The 22787-nt window shown below is 40.1% G+C and overlaps 1 long non-coding RNA gene across 3 annotated transcripts in view; it reads right to left on the minus strand.

Moving 5' to 3' along the window:
• Window positions 1–2460: 2460 nt before the first annotated feature.
• LOC132673436 (uncharacterized) overlaps window positions 2461–22787 on the minus strand; it is a 35195-nt gene continuing 14868 nt past the window's right edge. The window contains exons 5-8 of one of the 3 annotated variants that reach the window (XR_013557477.2): window positions 13533–13608; window positions 13098–13224; window positions 11598–11689; window positions 2461–8686 (exon numbers count right to left, since the gene is read on the minus strand). This is a non-coding gene — a long non-coding RNA (uncharacterized LOC132673436). Of the gene's footprint in view, window positions 8687–11597; window positions 11690–13028; window positions 13225–13532; window positions 13614–22787 lie in introns of all 3 variants that reach the window. The other 2 variants (XR_009608055.3, XR_013557476.2) reach the window with 2 other exon arrangements.

Here is a 22787-nt window from a genome sequence, read left to right on the forward strand (position 1 = left end):
AAAAGCCTGTATCCAAAGTGTTGGTAAAATCCTCAGTGTACTTGCTTTTATCTTTTTATCCCCTTCTTTAATTCAAGTATATTCTACATATAGGGAAATGCTCTGGTTTTAAGTGTTATAGTTTGATGAGTCTTGACAAGTGAATATACCTGTAAACCATGCTCCTATGAATATATAGAATATTTATATCACCCTAGAAAGTTCCTAATGGCCCCTTTCTCAGTCAGCCTCCATGCTCAGAAGTTACTAATGCCGTCTCTCCAACTATAGGTCAGTTTTGCGTATACTAGATGTTCATACACAATGTATCCTCTTGTGTCTTGCTTCTTTCCTTCAGCTTCATGTTTTCGAGACTTCGTTCATGTGGCAGCATATCAGTATTTAACTCCTTTTGACTGTTGAGTAGCACTGCATGAATATACTAAAATTGGTCTACCCATTCTATTTATTGGTAGAAACTTCGGTTGTTTCTAGTTTTTGACTTTTGTAAATAAAGCTGCTGTGAAATTCCAGTTGAGTCTTTTCAGACATGCTATTTCATTTTTCTTGGGTAAATTCTTAGGAATATAATTTCTGAGTCATAGGGCAAGTTATGGTTAACTTCATAAGAAACTGCCAAGCTATATTCCCAGTGGCTGCACCACTTAACATTCCCTCTAGCAACGTATACGAGTTTCAGATGCTCTAGCTCCTCGCCAGCATCTAGTGTTCAGAGTCTTTTTCACTTTAGCCGCTTGAGTGGATATGAAGTGGTAACCAATCCCAACTATGTTTGCCTTGTGACTAAGAAGGTCAAGCAGTTTTTTAGATACTTATTGACCATGTTTCCTTGTAAAGTATGAGCCGTCAAATCTTTTCCCAATTGTTTTATTATTGAGTGGGAGGAATTTTTTTGTGTATCTGTATTTGAGGACTTTATTTTATGATACTTTTTCATTAGACTAAGTATTTAATATATAGTACACATTTTGATGTGTACTATACAAAATTTGACTATAGTCTATGGCTTGTCTAATAATTTTCTTACTGGTGTCTTTTTATCAGCAGAAGTTTTTCATTTTAATGAAATACAATTTGCCATTTTTAAAAATTATTATTTCTGGGGTGCCTGGGTGGCTCCGTCGGTTGAGCATCAGACTCTCAACTGCGGCTCAGGCTATAATCCCAGGGTCATGAGATCAAGCCCTGCATCAGGCTCCACTCCACACTGAGCATGGAGTCTGCTTAGGATTCTCTTTCTCTCTCCCTCTGCCCCTTTCCCCACTCGTGCACTCTCTCTCTCTCTCAAAAGAAAAACAAAACAAAACTTACAATTGCTGTTTATCCTGTTTACAAAATCTTTGCCTACCGTTATTCTTCAGTATTATCTTCTAGAAGCTTTGTAGTTTTAGATTTTACACTGAAGTCTAAGATTCATGTTGGATTAATTTTGTGAGTGTTATGAAATAGGGCAAAAGTGTTACGTTATCCACCTGGGATCCAGTTGTTCCAGAAGTTGCTATTTTAACAAATTTTTTTATGGGTTGCTTTGGCACCTTTATTGAAAATCTATTGACTTATAAATGTAGGTCTATTTCTGGCATCTGTGTTCTGTTCCATTCATTAAATCAGGAACAGTTCAAAGCAACAGTTGACTCCATAGTCTGCAATGACCACTTCCCCGAGACCCCTCAAATCCCCAAGATACTGCACGAGCCAAGCCAAGGCATTCTCTTCCACTGGTGTCACATCGCAGTTCATTCCTCTTACAACAACTGCACCACAACAGCAAGCCAAGGGCAATCAGTACCCCACTTCCTATCTGTGGTGGAGTCCTCACTGTCAGCTAGCCAGTGGATGCTCCAGCTACAAAATCCCATTTTAAAGTCTACTTCCGAGGACCATTCCTGGCACCAAGTGGATATTGAAACAGAGATTTGCAAGCAGGAGGTTTATTGGAAAGTGCTCTTGGGGATAATAGCTGTGGGAAAGAAAGAGAATCAGGAATGAACAGAATGAGAAGTTGAAAACGCTATTCTCCGTATTTAGGAGTCTCTGGTTTTCCTCTCTTGTTGCTGGAGGGGAGGCAGGTGGGGGGATGGGCTACAACGGGTGATGGACATTGAGGAGGGCACTTGTTGGGATGAGCACTGGGTGTTGTATGTAAGTGATGAATCACTGGGTTCTACTCCTGAAACCAATACTACACTGTATGTTAACTAACTTGAATTTAAATAAATACATTAAAGAATAAAAACAAAAGACCCATTTGATAAGGGACTACTACTCAAAGAACTCTAACACTCAACAGTAAGAAAACAAACTACTTGGTTTTTTAAAAAACTGGCAAAAGATCTTAACAGACCTTCCCAAAGAAGATATGTAGATGGACAAAAAAAAAAAAAAAAGCTTATGAAACCATCCTGCACAGTCATCACATAAATGCAAATTAAAGCAAGATACCACAACACACCTATTGGAATGGCCAAAATCCAAAACACTGACACCACCAAATGCTAGCAGCAGTGTGGGGCAACGGGAACTCTAATTCGTTGCTGGTGGGAGTGAAAAATGGTGCAGCCACTTTGGAAGACAGATTGACAGCTTCTTCTGAAACTATCCTGCATACAATCCAGCAATTACACCCTTTGGTATTTACCCAAATTAATTAAAAACTTACGTCCACACAAAAATTTGCATGCAGATGTTTATAGCAGCTTTATTCATAATAGTTCCAAATTGGAAGCAACCACGATAGTCCTCAGTAGGTGAATGGATAAACCAACTGTGGGGCATCCAAACAATGGAATACTGTTCAGCATTAAAAAGAAATGAGCTATGGAGCCATGGAAAGACGTGAAGGAAACTTAAATGCATATTACTAAGTGAAAGAAGCCAATCTGAAAAAGGCTACATATTATATTGTTCCAGCTATATGGTATTCATGGAAAGACAAAACTATGGAAACAGTAAAAAGATCAGTGGCTGCCAGGGCTTGAGGCGAGGGAGGATAAATAGGCAGAACACAGAGGATATTCTAAACTACTTTGTATGATACTGCAATGGTAGATGCATGTCATTATACATTTGTCTAAACCCATAGAATATATAACACCAAGCATGATCCCTAATGTAAACTGTGGTCTTCGGGCAACAAGGATGTGTTAGTGTAGGTTCAACAAATGTACCACTCTAGTGCAGGTTGTTGATAGCGGGGAAGGTTGTGCATATGTTAGGTCAGGGTTTATAAGGGAACTCTTTGTACTTGCCATTCAGTTTTGCTGTGAATCTAAAACTGTTCTAAAAAATAAAGTTTAATAATAAAAAGGAAGAAAAAAAAAAAAAGAACTGCTACCGTGGGGTGCCTGGGTAGCTCAGTCAGTTAAGCATCTGACTTTGGCTCAGGTCATGATCTCAGTGTTCATGAGTTGGAGCCCCGCAACAGGCTGTCTGCTGTCAGCACAGAACCCACTTCCAATCCTCTGTCCCTCTCTCTCTCTTTCCCTCCCCCACTCTCTCTCTCTCTCAAAAATAAACATTTTTTAAAAAAGAGGAAGAAATACAATTGTTACAGGTCCTAACCACCTCAGCTCTACAGTTGGCTAGGAAGAAAAGAATCCCCTTCAGAAGTGTATCAAATTGAGACAAGGGAGGGCTAAGCTTTGAACCCCTATATCAGCAGTTATTTGATATGGACTGCCCCTAGGAAGGGCACATAACCTTGAGTAAAGCATCCTCCTTCCACTGAGGTAACAAGCCTATTCAAATAAAAGCACTGGTTTCCATTAGCTACTGAGTTACAGAAAACATATTTAAGATTGATTACTAATGTATCAACATAAGTGTGGATGTCTGCCATGGTCCTTCTGGCTCACAAACAGGATAAACAAAAAGAGGAAAGATGGGTTAATTCACTATATGAATATGTTACCCATAAAAGCATGTTCTGAGAAGAGACTTGAGTTCAGGCAGTTCTGGGGGGATGTGATCCAAGAAAGTACAAGTGAGGGAGGAGGGCAGTGAGACAGAAAAGGGAGAAAACCCAGTAAATGGTATGCCAGGGTTACCATTTGTGGAAACTGGGGCTCAATTCTGCTGGAATCTAATAAAATATTACTCAAAATGTCTTACAGAGGGACAGGAAAACTAGAGAACTAATCAACCATTTTTCATGGCTTAAAGACTGCCCCATAGGCACTTCTTGGCTACCCTGCTAAACAAGCTTCCATGGCACTAGAGAAAGCTCTTAGGCTGAGAAGTAAAGATATACAAGTGTCTGAGATAGAAAAGCTTTCAGTGTGTATGCAACTCAGACATGGGCCTTAGGAATGTCAGCTGGGCGTCAAGAGTACCTGCTTCAGCCACTGTTACATTCTTAATATGCTCTGGAGGTAGCAGACACAGGCAGAAGTACTAAGGTATTCTGTAGAAAGAAGAGCCCTACTACCCATCAATGGGCTCCTGTTGCCCCTTATCCAAGCAAGGACTTAGGCAGTTGGGAGAGAGGTATAACTAATGCTGATGAGTTCAGGTCTCTCATAGTGTTTCCTTGTACTCTTCCTCTATTGGAAGGTATTACTCAGTTATATCAAGGTGATATAAGGATACTAACATATATTTGTTGATGTAATTACTTGGGGGAGAGCATAGTTCATACATAAATACATACATACATAAATAATGTATAATAATGGATGGTATTTATACAGTGTGACAATGTTCTAAACATAATGTATGTATCATCTCAATGAATCTTCAAACATGAAAGAATTAAGTATGGTATAAATATTACCCCACATTATAGATCAGAAATTTGAGACACAGAGAAATTGTATTAGTCAGCTATTACTATGATAATGCTGCATGACAACCCAAGAATGTCACTGACTTGCAAAAACAAATATTTAGTTTTCTTACTAATAAGTTTATGGGTTAACGAGGATGGCTTTGTGGCCTAAACTGAGAATAGCGGGAGAGGCCCCAGACTACAAGCTGCAGTTTGGTTTTAAATCTGCTCAAGACTTCTCTCTTCTGGGACCAACAGCTACTCAGAGCATGCTCTTCCCGTGTCTGATGGCAGGAGAACAAGAGACCAAACCAAATCAGCAAGTACGTTTATGATACTCTATATCGGTAACGTTTGATCAAAGCTTCTTCTTGATAACATAGCTGAACAAAGTAAATGACACAGCCAAAACTGTCATCATTTGTGTGGAAAAACATAGACCCCATAGAAGAAGTGGAAGAAAGTGAAGTCCTACAGAGCATCAATGCAGTCTACCACATTACCAAATAGCTTGCTCTGGTCACTAATAAATTGTAGAACTAGAACCAAAACCCAGTGTTTTTTTGACTCCTGCTCTGAATCTTTACAATATTCTGACTCCTCAGGAAGAACCAAAGGGAGTTAGTGGAAATTTGGTGAAACTGAAAAGCTAATCTTTTAGAAATATATTTTCAAAATTCATGTATATTTGAAGAGTGACTGGTGGGCAAATAGGAGAATGGGAAGAATAGAATTCTAGTCTTAGTATTGGGGACGGAATGGTTTGCCAAAGAAACTATAAATTGCTAGGAAATTAAAGACAAATGATCAAAAATGTCCAATAAAAATGAGTCTAGAGCGAGTTTCAAATCTTGATATCACTACCATTTAATCTGTTGCAGTCTGGTTTCTGGACTATTCCAAGCCTCAACTTCCTCCACTGAATAATGAGGGACAGTACTTAGTGCATTTGAACATTATGCTTAAAATAAACCCTTCAAGCTGATTTGAGAAAAACTTATGAAAGAGGCCTACTCCCAGTCTGGCTCCATAGTATGTAGGTAGCCAGAAATGCGAAATTGGGGTGAGCATGATGTAATCCAAATCAATAATAATTTAAAACTCAGTTTGGATACCCATGATACATATAAAGATTTCATACAACTCAATAGCAAAAAACCAAAACATGAAAAACAAAACCAAAAAAATTAATCCAATTTAAAAATTAGAAAAGGGCCTGAATAGACATTTTTCCAAAGAAGATATTCAAATGGCCAACAGGTATATGAAAAGCTGCACATCACTAATCAATAGAAAAATGCAAATCAAAACTACAATGAGATTATCACCTCAGGGCTGTTAGAATCTCTAGCATCAAAAAGACAAGAGATAAGGGTCCCTGGGTGACCCAGTCGGTTGAGCTCAGGTCATGCTCTCACCATGAGCCCACTTCAGCTCAGGTCATGCTCTCACAGTTTGTGGATTCGAGCCCATGTCAGGCTCTCTGCTGTCAGCGCAGAGCCTGTTTCGGACCCTCTGTCTCCCTCTCTCTCTGCCCCTCCCCAACTTGTTCTCTCTCTCTCTCTCTCTCTTTCAAAAATAAACATTTAAAAAATGACAAGAGATAAATACTGGTAAAAATGTGTGGAAAATGGAACCCTTGTACACTGTTGGTAGAAGTATAAATTGGTACAACCATCCTAGAAAACAGTATGGAAGTTCCTCAAAAAATTAAAAATAGAACTACTGTATGATCCAACAATTCCATTGCTGAGTATATATTTGAAAGAAACAAAGTTACTCTGTCAAAGAGATATCTGTACCCTCATGTTCACTGAAGCACTATTTACAATAGCCAAGACATAGAAACAACCTAAGTGTTCAATAATCCCATTTACATGGAATACTGTTTAGCCATGAAAAAAAGGATATCCTGACATTTGCAACAACATGGATGTATCTTGAGGGCATTATGCTAAGTAAAATAAGTCAGACGGAAAAAGACAAATACTGTATGATCTCACTTATATGTGGAATCAAAAACAAACAAACAAACTCATAGAAAAAAAAAGATCAGATTTGTGATTTCAAGAAGCAGGAGGTGAGAGGTGGGGGAATTGACTGAAGGTGGTTAAAAAGTACAAACTTCTAGTTATAAGATAAGTAAGGATTGGAGATGTGATATACAACATGATGACTATAGTTAACAATGTTGTATGGTATATTTGAAAGTGGCCAAGAAAGTAAAATGCCAATGTTCTGATCACAAGGGGAAAAAATTCACAACTGTATGAGGTGATGGATGTTAACTAAACTTACTGTGGCCATTATTGCATAATATAGATGTCTTTTTTCATTATGCTGCACACCTTAAACTTATACAGTGTTGCTTGTCAATTATATCTCAATAAAACCAGAAAAAAAATCAGTTTTGGGCGATACACTGAATAAAATAAAGTTTCCACAAGCTTGTTGACCATAATGAATTTTCTTTAATTCTATCCTAATTTGTAAGAATTTGTTAGACTTTTGTACAAATGCTCAAATTTCTTCTTGATGTTGGGTGTTTAACTTGACAGAAAGTTAGCTGAGTCAAAAATTTCCAACACACTCTTTCAGGGAAGTCTATAGTTTACACAAAGTATTATTTGGCTTTTGTGAGCTATTCTACCAAAGGGCAATGAAATACCATTCCAAGAATATCTCAAATATCAAAGAAGGGAAAGGCCCAGTTGACTTTTCTCCTCTCAAGCTGATTAAGAAAAGAACTATTTAGATTGTTCCACATACTCTGCAGGATCCAGTTGAAGGGAGAAATATTCCTCCCATTGCTATATAAGGCCTAATATCTCACAGGCAGTATGCTAGACTGTGGGGTCCTTGAGGCCTTGGAACATGTATTCTTGTCATGTATATTTCTTATAGCACCTCGTCATGCTTTGCATTTAGAAAGTTTCAAATAAAGTTTTGTTGAGTGAGTGAATGAACAATTAATAAATGAATCTCAATACTTGTTTTTCTCTTTGTATCTACATCAGTCCCCCTGTGAAAACACAGACTGGATGTAGCCTACCAGGAGATTTGGAGCAAGAAGATAAGGCTCATGCTTCTTAAGCATAGGAATCAGATATGCATAAGGTCAAGGAGGAAAAAAATAAAGGTTGGATACCCATGGAACACAATCAGTCAACTGCATATGCAACAGTAGCCATTCCCACAAGCAAAGCCAAGGTAGACCGAAAGATGGAGACCCAGGCAATTCAAGACGACCCAAGATAAACTATCCAGCAGATCCACCAGCACATCTAATACTGCGTTCCACAATTTAAAGGGAACGTGGATGATTTTTATGTTAAAAATATGTGACATAAAACTTAGGTTATTTGAAGAAGGGATAAAATAACTTCGGCTAGTTAACATTGTTTGAGGATGTGAGCAGGGGAGGGGCACAGAGAGGGAGAGAGGGAGAGAGAGAGAGAAGCCCGAGCAGGCTCCATGCTGTCAGCCCATGACCTGAGCCGAAATCAAGAGTTGGCCGCTCAACGGACTGAATCACACAGGTGCCCTGAGATCGGTCCGCTTTTGACTTCTCAAGCCAAACCAGAACTCAGCATTTATTCTTTACTTACCTCAGAGCAAAACAAAGTTTTTAAGAGCAAAGCATCCTAAAATGTGCTATTATTATGACAAGCTGCCATTTATTTCCTATCTGTGAATGTTAGGCTCTCTCTCTCATATACATACTTACATATTTATCTCCATTGTGTAGATGAGGAAACTCACAGATCAATACCTTGCCAATGGTTACACAAGTAGCAAGTAACAGAGCAGAGTTCAGTCCAAGGTCTAGCTGACTCCAAAGTCCATGTTCTCTGTAGTTGCCCACATGATCAGCAGGTCAAAACACACCTCGATCCATCAGAAGCTTTTCTATATCCTTACCTGGAAAAAAACCTGGCTTGTGTTAGATTATCTGACATCTCTCACTGTGTTTTACCCTAACTCACTCAGATGGGTATGAGTTGTCTTTCACTTTGCTTCCATTTCCTTCCTCTCTCCTTCCTCAGCAGCTCTTTGAACTCCAGTCACTTACTCAAAGTATTTATACCTCTCTTAAATATTCAAACTTTCTTGCTATTAGCAGCCACCTTCTGCTCAGCCTCTTCAGTTCCACCCCCTCCAGCATGTATCTACAGCCAGCCTGCATTAGGCCTGGCATCAAAACACTCACTGCTGCCTCCCACAGTGTTGACCTGCCATTTCATCGGCCAGGATTAGAGTCAAACACAGAGCCAAGCCCATGGCGCTTTCCCTGTGAAAAAGTACCATGACTTGGGCATTTAAAATGTCCACTGTTTCTACTTTTGTGTTGTCTCTAGGCGAGAGGGTGCTTCCTGAAATAACCCCATAACTTAAATAACCAGCTCCAACTACAATTTGGCTTTTCCACCACTTGGCAAGTCTACTACCACCTGTCACTGAAATTCTGGTTCGTATTCTGAAGCGGGTATTCCGAACCTTCTTCTCTAACAACGAACAGCTAAACTAACAACTCTCTCTTCCCAGCCCCCGGATTTTCCCACTTCTCCCTTCCTCAACATTGCCTACTGATTCAAGTTGATTTGTACTTGTGTTTAATACCTCAGAGGAGAGACTCCTCCCCACCCCTTTTCATCTCCACATATACCTGTTCTACATCAACTATTCTCTTCAAAAGGGCTGGGCTTTGGAACAAATGGAACTGAGTTCAAATCTCAGCTTTACAATTTTATTTGTAACTATACACCCTCAGGCAAATCTCTTAGATTTTCCCAGGTCTGGTCTCCACAACTTTAAAATGGAAAGAACAAAGCCTATTGTGGAGAGTTTACGAGATTCCAACACAAGGTGGGCACATTTTGGGAGTTTTGCCTGGTCCTTTTTCCATCTTCAGTAATAAAACCACACTCTCCTTTTGGCTTGAATGAAGCTGATTGTCTCCATGGGATGCGATAAAAGGCCCTGTCCTGGCCAATTAGAGAAGCAACACCTTTAAGCACAGGAGTTGGCTCATGGACATAACCCAAGTGGGGCAATCAGAGTCTACCTAGTGACTCATCTGATGATGACTGCGACAGAAACTTCTTATAATTTCTGGGATTGCTAACTACAAGGAACATGCAAATCTAGAGCTGTTAGTGGCTATTTTTGCAAAAAAAAAAAAAAAAAAAAAAAAAAAAAGGAGAGCCAGCCTAAGAATGGATTTAAAACAGAGGAAAGCAGAGCTGAGATTTAAATAAGGAGAATTCTTGCACTGCTTAAGCATCCAATTCCTGGACTTCCTAGTATTATGAGAATACATGGTCTGCTTTTCTTCTGTTAGTTTGAATTGGGTTTCTGTCAAATGCAACCAAAACCTCTGATTAAGAAACATCTGCAGTATCCAGCACGGTGCTTTACACACACAGTATTATATGTGCATGATATGCTGCTTTAATTCCTCTGCTGCTTTCTTTGAAGAACGTCTCCCTCTTTACCCATAATGCCCTCAAGGATATTATTCCCACACTTATCACTTTCCTCTCCAACATCTTGAGTTTCTCTACATATTTTGTTACTGCTTTCAGTGTGCCCGATAGCAAAGATTCATTATTTACATTTTTAAACACTTGTTGGTTTACAAAGCCCTTTCATATGCAATTAATCCTATGGGATCAGTCACCATAACTAGACTCTTCTTTTTTCAAATATCCCTCCCCCTCTTCTTTCCTATAGCTCTTACCTAGGTTCATCTCACCTGAATAATTGCACTTATTAAAATATATTCCATCTATGAATCCTGTCACTAAATTAAGCTTCCTAAAATGCCACTCTTGGCATGCCTCTTTTCTAGTGAAGAGTCAAAAATATCCCAGATAGCTTTTTAAAAAAAAACCCATCTTTTTTCCCAATTAATCCAATATTGTACCTCAATTGGCACCACTTCACTTATCCAAACTTATCATAGAACCAGATGGTTCTACCACTTACCAAGATCTATGTCTTATCAACTATGTGACTTTGGTCAACTTATGTCCCTGCTCTGAGACTCTGATGCCCCTACTGCAACCATGTCAATTTCTTTACCATCCCTTACTCGTCCTACACTCATTTCCTCCTGCTATATTTTTTATTTCAGTTATTTATTTATTTATTTATTTATTTATTTATTTATTTGAAAAAGAGACACTGAGCACAAGCTGGGGGAGGGACAGAGAGAGCGAGACACAGAATCCAGGCAGACTCCACGCTCTGAGCTGTCAGCACAGAAGCCGATATAGGGCTCAAACTCCCGGCCCATGAAATCATGACCTGAGCCAAAGTCAGATACTTAACTGACTGAGCCACCCAGGTGCCCCTTCCTGCTATATTTTTTTAAAAAGCATTTTTAAGGCCTAATTTACATAATATAAAATTCACCTACTTTAGGTTTGTGATTCACTGATTTCTAGTAAGTTTACCAAGTCATACAGCCATCACCATAACCTAGTATTAGGCTACTTCTGTCACCCCAAGAAGATACATTGTGCTCATTTATAGTTAATCCCATTCTCATCTGCAGCCCCATCTTCTGTCTCTATAGATTTGCCTTCTCCAGACATTTGATATAAGTGAAGTTATAAACTACTTGGAATTTTGTGTTTGGCTTCTTTCACTTAACATAGTATACCAGGCTCATTCCTGCCTTCATCCTTTGTAGGTTCTGTATCACACCTTTCCCCTTCCTCTCTACCCACCCACATCCTTCATTGTTGCTGCTGCTGCTGCTGCTGCTGCTGCTGCTTTGAGGTACAATTAGAGAAACAGCACTTTTATAACATTATCTTAGACTCACCTCAATTCACAATTTCTATTGTATTCTGAATCTCCAAGGGGCCTCTAGGCTTCAGTTGTTCCTTAGTTGCTTCACACAGTTATCTTATTTTTCTTGCCGAGAAAAAAGAAAACTCTTTATGGAAAGTGTTAGACACACTTGGGAAATAAATAAATGTTCCTTGAAAAAAGTAATGAATTGGGTATGACTACCTAGACTTTTCTTTACCAAGAACACTTTCCAAGCACCATACTCAGGTAAGGCTCACTTTAAGAGATAATTTTTTTTGGGGGGGGGGGGCACCTGGGTGTCTCAGCCAGTTAAGCATCAGACCTCGGCTCAGGCTCAGGTCATGGGATCGTGGGTTCGAGCCCCGCGTCAGGCTCTGTGCTGACAGCTCAGAGCCTGGAGCTTGCTGTAGATTCTGTCTCTCTCTCTCTCTCTCTCTCTCTCTCTCTCTCTCTCTCCCCTTCCCCCACTCACATTCTGTGTCTCTCTCAAAAATAAATAAACATTAAAAAAATTTATAGAGAGATAATTAAAAAAAAATTTTTAATGTCTATTTTGGAGAGAGAGAGACAGAGCATGAGCGGGGGAGGGGCAGAGAGAGAGGGAGACACAGAATCCGAAGCAGGCTCCAGGCTCTCAGCTGTCAGCACAGAGCCCGACACGGGGCTCTGAACCCAGGGTGCTCAGATCATGACCTGAGCCGAAGTCAGACACTCAACCAACTGAGCCAACCAGGCGCCCTAAGAGATAATTTGATTCAACTACAGAAGGGAAAGATCTAGTTGCATGACCTGCTAATGTCTATGCTGCTTATGCCAAAATCGCTTGCTAATGGACTGGACACAGACCACGGCTGTTCGAAACCTTATTCTTCTATCATCAATTTCCCCCATAAACTCTCAAATCTGGGGAACTGTCAATTCCTTGATCCAATGCTTGCTGATCAGTCTCTGCTGGCACCTTAGTACATAGCTACTATCTTGCATATGGTGGGTGCTGAACAAACATGTGTATAATGAATGAATACGTGAATGCATACATAAGTGACGTATTCAATTAAGCACGCAGGACCTGGCCTCAGCAATCTCAGGAGACCTAAATAGTCAGAAGCTAGTAGTAGCTTCGGTTAAGAATTCCACTTTGGACATTGCAAATGCTAAATAAAGATCCATACTTACTGCATGTCAGTTTGTCAGAAACATAAATAAAAATAAAAGAATTTAGCTATGGAGACATCATAGGAAGCAGTACAGACCCCAAATAAAAAGCAAGTGAAAAGCAAAAAATCATGATCTCCCTACTTTTCCAGGCTAACTCACTTATGCTTTAGGGGGTTGTTATAGGTCACTTCCTCTGGTTAACATTCCTTTCTATCCCACGTTTGGTCACCTTTCTACTTTTCTCTTATCATATTTAACCTTTCAACAAATACTTGTTGAGTACCTACTGCTTGCAGGCAATGCCCTAAGGGCTTGTGATACAGTAGTGAGCAAAAGCAGAAAAAAGCACCACCCTGCATTCATGGAGCTTCCATTCTGGTGGATCATAGGTCATCATGTTTTCCTGCTTCATTGTCTGTGTGCTGGCTCCCCAAAGGCCAGAAATCAATCCTGTTATATCCACAACATCAACTCAATGCCTGCAACACAGTGGAACATTAATGCATATTCGTTGAACAGTGTGAACACATGAGCTTTCATTTATTGAACATACCAATATCTCATTTAATCCTCACACTTGCCTTAAGAGGAACATATATACCCACCCTTGTATCAGTAACATCTTGCTGTCCTGGTTCAGAGAGGTCAGTTAATGTGGCCAAGGCCACGAGTAATTAAGCAAAAGATCCAGAATTCAAATGCAATTGTTTAACCCCAAAGCTATGTTCTGCTTTTCAAAACAAAAGGATAATATAAGAATAGTCAATAGGATGAGAATTCAGCTTACCTGGATTTGCACGGACCCGATGAAAACACACCTGACTTCCATCCGGCATTTGGAAGTTAATTCCAGAAGCAGCCACCTATACTGAGACAGGATAAGATGCCAATTATGAAGTCAGTGACAAGAGAACAGAACTGTTATGTATCCTTGAAAACTAATCAGCACCTCAAAAAAGTCTTTTACCATTATATCCACGTAAGCCAGTGTATTTTCCTAAAATGTTTTGGTTACCCCAGTCCTAAGAATAAAAGCGATGGGAATTTAAAAATAAATAAATAAATAACAGCCATGTTGTTTGTCCCCAAACCTAAAAATGTTGAAGTTATCCTACGTGAAAAATGTATTGTTGTTATTTACAGTGCTATATTGTTTTCTAATTATTACATGTGTCTAAATCTCATTCCCCCAAGCCTGCAGAAAATGCAAGGTCCCCGTGGACATAAATTTCTCTTATCCTCTACAGCGTCTAACACGATGCTGGGTATAGACTTAGCTCAGGGTCTAAAAAATGGAGATAAATTTAGAAAATCTGGTCCAGGGATGACTGTCTTTTCTGTCAAATTTTGCCTCCCAAGATTGTATCCCGTTACTCCATATCATTGAGGACAACGCGAGTCTTTTGTTATATCTTCACATCATTTGAAAAGGCCACATCAGTTATTCGTCTCCTCACATGTTAGAGAGAAAAGCGGGTTTTATTTTAAAATTAGCCTTGCTCCATTTCACGAATTCGCTAGAAAAGGTGCCTAAATTCACATAAATGGTGGGCTGAATCTGTGCCGATAGGAGAGAAAGAAGGCAAGTGTGTGTGCGCACTTGTGGGTGGCTGGGCATCTTCATAAACCCCTCAGCTCCTCGGGAGGAGCTCACAGTACGTGCCATGGAAACAGTGGTTACCATGGAAAGAATGTGCCATGGCGACGGGCTGAAGAAATGCCTACGTAAAACCAACTTACCATGTAACCTTATACCTTCCAGCATTTTAAAAAATATGACAGGATTAGAGCACAGTCCTCTGGGGAGTCTCAGCCCTCACAATGATCTTCCAAAACAATCTAGAAAGCGAGATGATAAACTGCAGGGCGTTGTGTACCTTGCTAAAGGGCCTGACAAGCAGTTGGGTGGAGAAATTGCCAACATCGTTTATCTACGGACTGCACTTCACACTATTAAATATTTCCTGTTAAAACCAACAAAGTATTACAAATGAAGAGAAAACATGGGTAAAATTAACTTAAAGGGAATGGTTTCCTGACTTACTGAGATCAGAATTGATGTGTTTCATCTAACTTATCTGTTAATAGGCTTTCTTGATGCCCTCGTGTTACCATAATCTCCAAAGCACTGGACAAACCAGTACATTTGTTTATCTTTATCACTCTTTGCTTACTAAAGAACTTGCTTTTATTAAAGAGATCAATCACCTGCACACAGTTTAATAGCCTGTGCAGTACATACAAGGTAAAAGGAAAAAAAGCAAAAAAGGGTAAGGGGTGAGAGCCCTGTTTTCACAAAGCCCTAAAAGCATTCGAGAGGCAATAAAATAAACTTTCGAGATATATCTCTATCTCTATATCTACACATATATATGAAATCTTAAAGGTAAAAAACTTGATTATCAAATTTAGTAATCTAAAACATTTCTAAATGGGAAAGTGAAGGCTTAAAAGCAATCAATGTGTCTATTCTGCACTCAATTTTGTCTGGTTACTTTAATATGCAGCCAAACGATGCTAAGTGGAGAGACGTGAGTACATTATGTGTCTCATACACGGCTCCTCTCCCTTGCTTCCACGGGAGAGCCAGACATTTGTGCCTCGCAGCCAGCCACGAAACCAGGAGTCCACCCGGGTTCAATGAGGACGTGGCATCCAAGGGCCACCGTCTTAGACCTGAGACACAAGGCATTGCTGAAATGCCAGTGTGTAGCTCACTGTCCACATTGCAGAGTGAAGGGATACTGGGCGGCTTTGCTCCTGAAACCGCTCTCCTTCCGACACTGAAGAACAACCCTATCCACAATCTCTTAGTGCAAGCAACATAATATCATATTTTATCTAGTCTTCTGGGATTAAAAATATTGATTGAAATTTTCATTGGAAGCTTTTCTTAAAAGACACTTTCTTCCAAACCTCTCTTTCTACTCCATTGCAAGTCAGCTATTTTTCTTGCCAAAATGCAGGAAAGCAATTAGGCTCAAGGGTTTTATAAGCTGCACCAGTTCAGGGCAAATCTATTGAACTTTGCTGAGAAATTCTTGTTCATTCACTGTGAAAATTTTGATGGTTTTATCCTCTTTCTTGATAACCACTTAGTTTTAGAAACCTGTGTAATGTGTGTAGTGCAGGATTTAAAGAGAGGCCATCCTAATTAAAGTGTTGTGATGTTAAACCGGAAGGTGCTAAACATATTCCTTTGATAACTGCAATTTCAAGCTCCAGTATATGTAGGAAAGAACTGAAGCTGAAATACAAAGGAAATTTAGCAGAGGCAGTGATGGCTAAGAGAAAATATTAAGCTGATCTGCAAAGTGCCTCGCAGGTTTTGAGAATAAAGCAGGAGGAAGTGAAGAGCTGAGCCTTCGTCTTCCATCGGCTGTCCCTGTTGCTGGTGATTACAGCCATCTTTCACCGAGAACATATGGCCGTGTTTATAGCCATCAGGCAGCATTTCACAGAGCTACAACACCATGTGTCCACCAACTAGCCTTCCTGATTACAGTTAATTAGAGAGGAGGTGGGAAGCATTTTTTAAAATGATATTAAAGCACAAGGACGCCCAAAGTTCCCAGGCCTGTTTGCAAGACCAGGTGACAAGAGAGAGACTGATAGGAAAAGTGGAAGAAGCCAAGAGAAGCGGACATTTTGCACAACACTTTCCCTAAGAAATGAGCCAAATACAACAACAGCAAAACAAAGGAAAGAAAGCGCATGAACACAGAGACAGGAGAGCCTCACAATGCACTGTGCAAGATGTTACTTGGGAAACCTGCTAAAGCAAGAAACTACCTGAAAGTCCCTAATGCACTTTTTCAGGGGACAAATTCCAAACCCAAACTACCATAACAGCATCTCTAAGAGTCACTCTGTAGTTAGCAAATCCAAGCTGCAGGGTGTTCAATATAAAATTACATAGGGCCCTATTATACGCTATTGAACCCATTTCATGGTTCAGCAATGCTGTTTGGTCTCCTTTTAACCTCAAAGTAAAATGCAAGGCAACCTATATCACCAGGTAAATACCTAGCATGATTTAAGAGCCTCAGCTTTTCAAAACTCCCCCGTTTGAACTTGCAACATTTCCTCCATAAGCCCCTGGAAAACAGACTTGGCTGTGGAGGTTTCCAGAGGGAGTGCACTGGGCTCACAAGCAAACGAAAGCCTTAGTTTAGTAATTCTCTTCCTCCTATGGTTTACAGACTTCCCCTCCAAAGGGGTGGCTGTGTGTGGGTGTGTGTGCGTGTGTGCGCGTGTGTGGGTGGGTGTGGGTAGGTACCATTCTATCTATTACAGACACTTCTTCCTTTAGGCTCGTTTAAAAGTCTGAGAACACGTCCATTGGTAATTGTGTCATTTTTTTTCCCCTCTATTTCTCTGCTTTGCTGGAACTGGACCATAATGACATTAGATAGGTCGCATGATGGCAATTTAATGGCCTGAACTCAATCCACAGGTACATTGCTGTGGTCGCCTTGGGATCTGTTCTCATTGCTGCAACGTGACAGAAAATACCAGCAGAGTCAGAATGGATGGCCGACTGCACTGGTGAAGACAGAGCATCAGTGAGTGCAGAAGACATTGGCTCTGAAACCCCAGGGGCAGCCTAGCAGCTGCACCCGCACTACCCCACCCCTGCTGTTAACATGGAACACTTCACTCGGCAACATTCATTTACCATGTTCTCTGCTCAGCGCTGAGGGCACAGGGGCAAACAGAACGAACACACACAGGCCTGGCCCTCAAGTGGCTTATTGTTTCTCAAGGGAAAACACATAGGCATTCACATGAGCAAATGCACTAAAACACCAGAGACACCACTGTCATAGACCCACATACATAGTATAATAGTAGCACATAATAACAGTGGAGCCGAACTGCCTTTAAACATCCAGTATGGTTGCAGCAGGAGGTCGGGGAAGCATTTATGGTCTGGAAATTTAAGAGCCCGATAGTAAATCCAAAGCACATGTAATACTTTCAAAGGCCCATGTGAGTAAAGGGATGGATTCTGAACCTCCCTCAAAGAAAAAATATGAAGATTAGATTGAAGAAATTCCCTGAACATACTGAGGGAAAAATATATAAATTCAAAACGTTATAGGGGTTATACAATTAACTAAATACAACATCAAGAGCCCTGGTGAATGCTTCCATGTTTTAGGGAAATTGACCGTCTAATTTTTTTCAGGAAACCACACGATGGTGATAATCTCTTTCACAGGTTTGTTACAATCAGAAGAGATTGTGTGTGTCTGTGTGTGAGTGTGTGTGTGTATACATATATATAACATATTTATATTTATATATATATAAATTTATATATATACATATATATTTATATTAAATATAAAAATATAAATATAAATTTATATTAAAATATTTTGTAGAATCTAGGGCACCATTACAGTATTAGTAGATGCTATTGTGGCTCTATTGCTTTTAATCCTGTTTTCGTGGTAGTTAACTCTAAAACAGAGGTCAACAAATTATGGCCCATTGGCAAAATCTGGACCACAGAGGGCCACAGCCATTTATGTATTGTCCAAGGCTTTTATGCTGTAATGGTAGGTTCTGTAGCTGGACAGGGAAAATATGGCTTGCAGAGCCAAAAATATTTACTATCTGGCCCTTTACGGAAAAGTTTGATGAGCCCTTTAAAAAAATCACGTGATATCAATCTACCTTTCCTTTTTTTTTTTTTTTTTTTTTTGACATTTGTGTTTTTTTGGCAGAAAACCGATTCTTAGGAAAAGTTCTGTGATCAGATAAATGGAAGACACTACATATTGTATTCCCCTCGGGGAGATTAAAAATGTACTTTGGCATATGAAAAACTTTAAGAAGTCCCGTATAAAAGAAACCTATTTAGATTCATTTCCCAAACTGAATGGGTTATGTTTTTCTCTATGAACATATATTAACAAATCTAGTAAATGAGGTGGATTGGCCACCGAAGAGCAACTCAGAGCCCACTTCTGTGCCTTCTGCAGCACAGAGGCCGCAACATTAAATACTTACAGTTCAGCCTGCCTTGTGCCTATCCTTGGCAGTGTTCCACAGCTATGGTAAGATGGAGAACCACTGGAGACAGGCACCCTTCCAAAATCAACAGGGGAGGCCTCACCTTTATTCTTTCCTGGCTGCCTTTGCCCTCCCCCTCTCCTCTTGGCCAGAAGTTAGCAGCGGAAGCAGCCACCATGTGCTTCTAGGACCAGTGAATGAAGGCAAAGCCTTACATTTTAGAGAACGGTGGAGCACAAAGATGGCAAAAGCCTAGGTCCTCGACTGCATCACTGAAATACTGCTCTAAGCCAGAGCTGCCTACTCCTGGACTTCATACCACATCGAATAAATAAACACTTTCTGTTTATGGCAGTGTAGGGAAGTACTTCTCAGGCTTTAATATGTGTGCAAATCACCTGGGGATTTGTTTCAATGCAAATTCTGATTCAGTAGATGTGGTGTGGGGACCTTCCCCACCTCCCAGGTGATGCAGAGGCTTGTCTGCGAATCACACGTTGAGTAGCAAGGTGATAGGGTTTTCTATTCTTTGCAGCAGAATACCGTCATAACTGATAGGTCCTCTGGAATTCATCTTGCAGGGAGAATACTTTGGGAAATTCTGAAGGAGGCTTATAAGCTCCCTATTTTCATGAGGCATTTAGAAGGGAGACTCCACCTACCATACCATTCAAAGGATTTGGACTTCCTTCCTGCATCATTTCTCATACAATATATTTCTCAGTATGGACCATGAGGCCGTGCAAATCTACAGTGAACCACTGTGTGAGGAGGTGATACTTTCCACACATGTCCTTGGTAATAATGAAGAGATAATAATGAAGAGATTATTCTTTGAACGTCATATAGAATTATAGAGTCCTTTAAGATTTATCCGATCCTTTATTTATAGGTATGGGATCTAATGGCAAGAGAGGCCAACTGATTCCCCAAGTCACACAGGAAGTGGAGTGGGGAGGGCAGGGCTGGGTGGGAGTGCACCTGCTCATCAAGGTCTCCGTGCATGGATCCGTCCAATATTATCTCCCACTTTGCACAGAGAACATTTTCAAAAGAAACCGTGGGCTCCTCTGTAAAAGTGTGCCCCTTATATCACATATACATGACATACCAAGAGGAAAAGATCAAGTTCACATTTCCAGACTCTTCCTGCTCCCTGTGTATTAAGTGACAGCAAAGCCAGCCGTTTCCCTTCTCATCATGATTAACCCAGAGCGTTGGCAAATCCCCAACCTATTTAGAGATACAGATCCGCGAGGGAGGCTTTCCTCATTCTTTCTCTAAAATGTAGCTCCACTTGACCTAATTGGGGTTTGGGGAGATTCCAACTCTCACTTTTTTTCATTTTTCCAAGTTAAACCATGGGTTTGACAATGGGGCGTGTGAAGTATTTCCTACCGTCTTTATTAATTAAAGGAAAAATTTTCATCTTAGAGTCTTGAGAGTTTTAAGAACAAATGAAAAGTGGAGGAAATTCAGGAAGGGCTAAAATAGCTGAAATGTTCTATTTTTTCTTTTTAATAATTGGTGCTAAAGAAGGAATATGGGCTTTAGATTTTAAACGCTATCATTGAAAGCAAGAAGGTAGCTTCTAAGTGTTTTGACATGCAGAGGAAGGGATCAGGGACCAGCCGGCAATAACTTTGTCCTGCTCGTGTGTTTGATCCCACACCCATGCCTATGCTCTGCCTGCAGGCTTTTAACATAAAGTACTGCTCCTTCATTCTGTGGCTCTCCCTGCTCATTGGGTTCGTTAGGATCCTTTAATTAGTCACCAGTCAATTTTATTTTAAATTTGTATGATAATCTGGTTTCAAAGCTTAAGTAACTAAGGTCAGATTTAAAAGGTGATTTCCTCAAGGCCATAAAGCCAGACCATTGCATTCCCTAAAAATAGCCATCAAAACTTCTAAATCTTTGTCCTTGTCAATGATTTGAACACAATTTCTGTTCCAAGGACTCTAATGTGACACTAGAGTAAGCATTTACCTACCCAGGAAGAAGTTGCATAGTCCAGAAGGTCCACAGATCTGGATTTTAGACTCAGCTCAGACCCTCACTGGGAACCCAAGCAAGCCCTTTATGCTCGGAGGTTCTTAATTTTATTATCTGTAACCTAGGGATATAGGGCATATGATTATCTTACATGGTATTATGGGTTAAATTGCATCCTCCAAAAAAGACATGTTGATGTCCTAACACCCCTGTGCCTATGAACATGACCGAATTTGGAAATAGGATCTTGCAGATGTAACCAAATTAAGATTAGGTCATTAGAGTGCGCCCTAATCTAATATGACTAGTGTCTACATAAGAAGAAGAAAATGCCATGAGAAGACAAACAAAGGGAGAACCATGTGACCAGAATAGCAGACAATGGAGTGATATAGCCACAAGCCAAGGAATGCCAAGAGTTATAGCCACCTCCAGGAGCTAGGAAGAGGCAAGGACGACTTCTATGGAGAGTCTCAGGAGGAACATGGCCTTGTTGACCCTTTGATTTGGAATTTCTAGCATCTAGAACAATAAGTTTCTGCTGTTTTAAGCCACCAAGTTTGTGGTACTTTTTTAGAGCAGCCTAAAGAAACTAATACACATGGTAAAAGTTACTTTGCAAATGTGATTAAGATTCTTGAGGTGGGAAGATTATCTTAGATTATCTGGGTGAACTCCATGTCATTACAAGTGTCCTAAGGGCCCTTATGAGGGGGATATTTTGAGATGTGAGATATGAGAGGAGAATCTGAGTCATAAAAGGAAGGAGATGTATGACAATGGAAGCAGAGGACCAGAGTCAAAAAGAGATTTGTCAGAGATTTTAAGATGATATGGTACCAGCTTGAAAGATAGAGGAAAAGACCATAAACCAAGGGATGCAGCAGGTCCCTCGAAGCTGAAAAAGACAAAGAAACAGACTGCCATCTAGAGCCTATGAAGGTTTGGGGGCACCTGGGTAGCTCATTTGGTTGAACGTCTGACTCTTGATTTCAGCTCAGGTCATGATCCCAGAGTCATGGGATCGAGCACTGTGTTAGGCTCCACGCTGAGCATGGAGCCTGCTTGAGATCCTTTCTGTCCCTCTGCCCTTCTCCTGCTCATGCGTGCACTCTCTCTCTCAAACAAACAAACAAAAACTTAAAAAAAAAAAAACACTTATAAAAAGGTTGGGGGAGGAGTCTATAAAGATTTCATAGCCTGGCTAGCACCTTGGTGAAAATCATTTTGGACTGTCCTCCAGAAAAGTAAGATTATAAATTCTTGCTGTTTTAAGCCATTATGTGTATGGCAATTTGTTATAGCAGCAGTAGGAAACTAATACAAGATAAAAATTTTCCTGGTTAACCCCTAAACTTGTTTTACTAAAGACAAAGCTAAAAAAATGTTTAAAAACCAAACACTTATTTTAGTATTGTCATGGTTCTAATTAATTTTAAAGATATACTAGGTACTCAGAACCAAACTGTTAAATGAATGGATAAACAAGTGAATCGAAATAGTTTTAATTCTACAAAGACACACTGACCAAATTGTGTTTAACAGTAATTCTGAAAGGGCAAAGAGCTTATAATAACAGCTTCTCCAATACATAGCACAGTGGCTTTCCTAAATACAAGCCTTCTCTAAACGTTCCTTTACTTGATTAATCAAAAACAAAGAAGGTCCTGGGTGCATGGGTAGCTCAGTGGGTTAAGTGTCCCAGTCTTGATTTCCACTCAGGTCGTGATCTCACAGTTCATGGGACCGAGCCCCACATTGGGTTTATGTGGAGCCTACGGGATTCTCTCTCTCTCCCTTTCTCTCTGCCCCTCCCCCACTTTCTCTCTCTTTCTCTCTCTCTCTCAGAATAAATAAGTGAACGTTTAAAAATTTGTAGAAATTTAAAAAATTAAACACACACACACACAAAGTTCCTAGGAAGACCACATAGCCACTGGGATTGAAAGAAGGCAAGAAAAGGGTCCTGAATAAGTTCTTCCCTAGAGTATGCCAATATCCCTACAATCCTCACCCACTGAGA

This window comes from Panthera onca, chromosome C1, assembly GCF_046562875.1.
Source record: "Panthera onca isolate mPanOnc1 chromosome C1, mPanOnc1 haplotype 2, whole genome shotgun sequence".
Classification (NCBI taxonomy): domain Eukaryota; kingdom Metazoa; phylum Chordata; class Mammalia; order Carnivora; family Felidae; genus Panthera; species Panthera onca.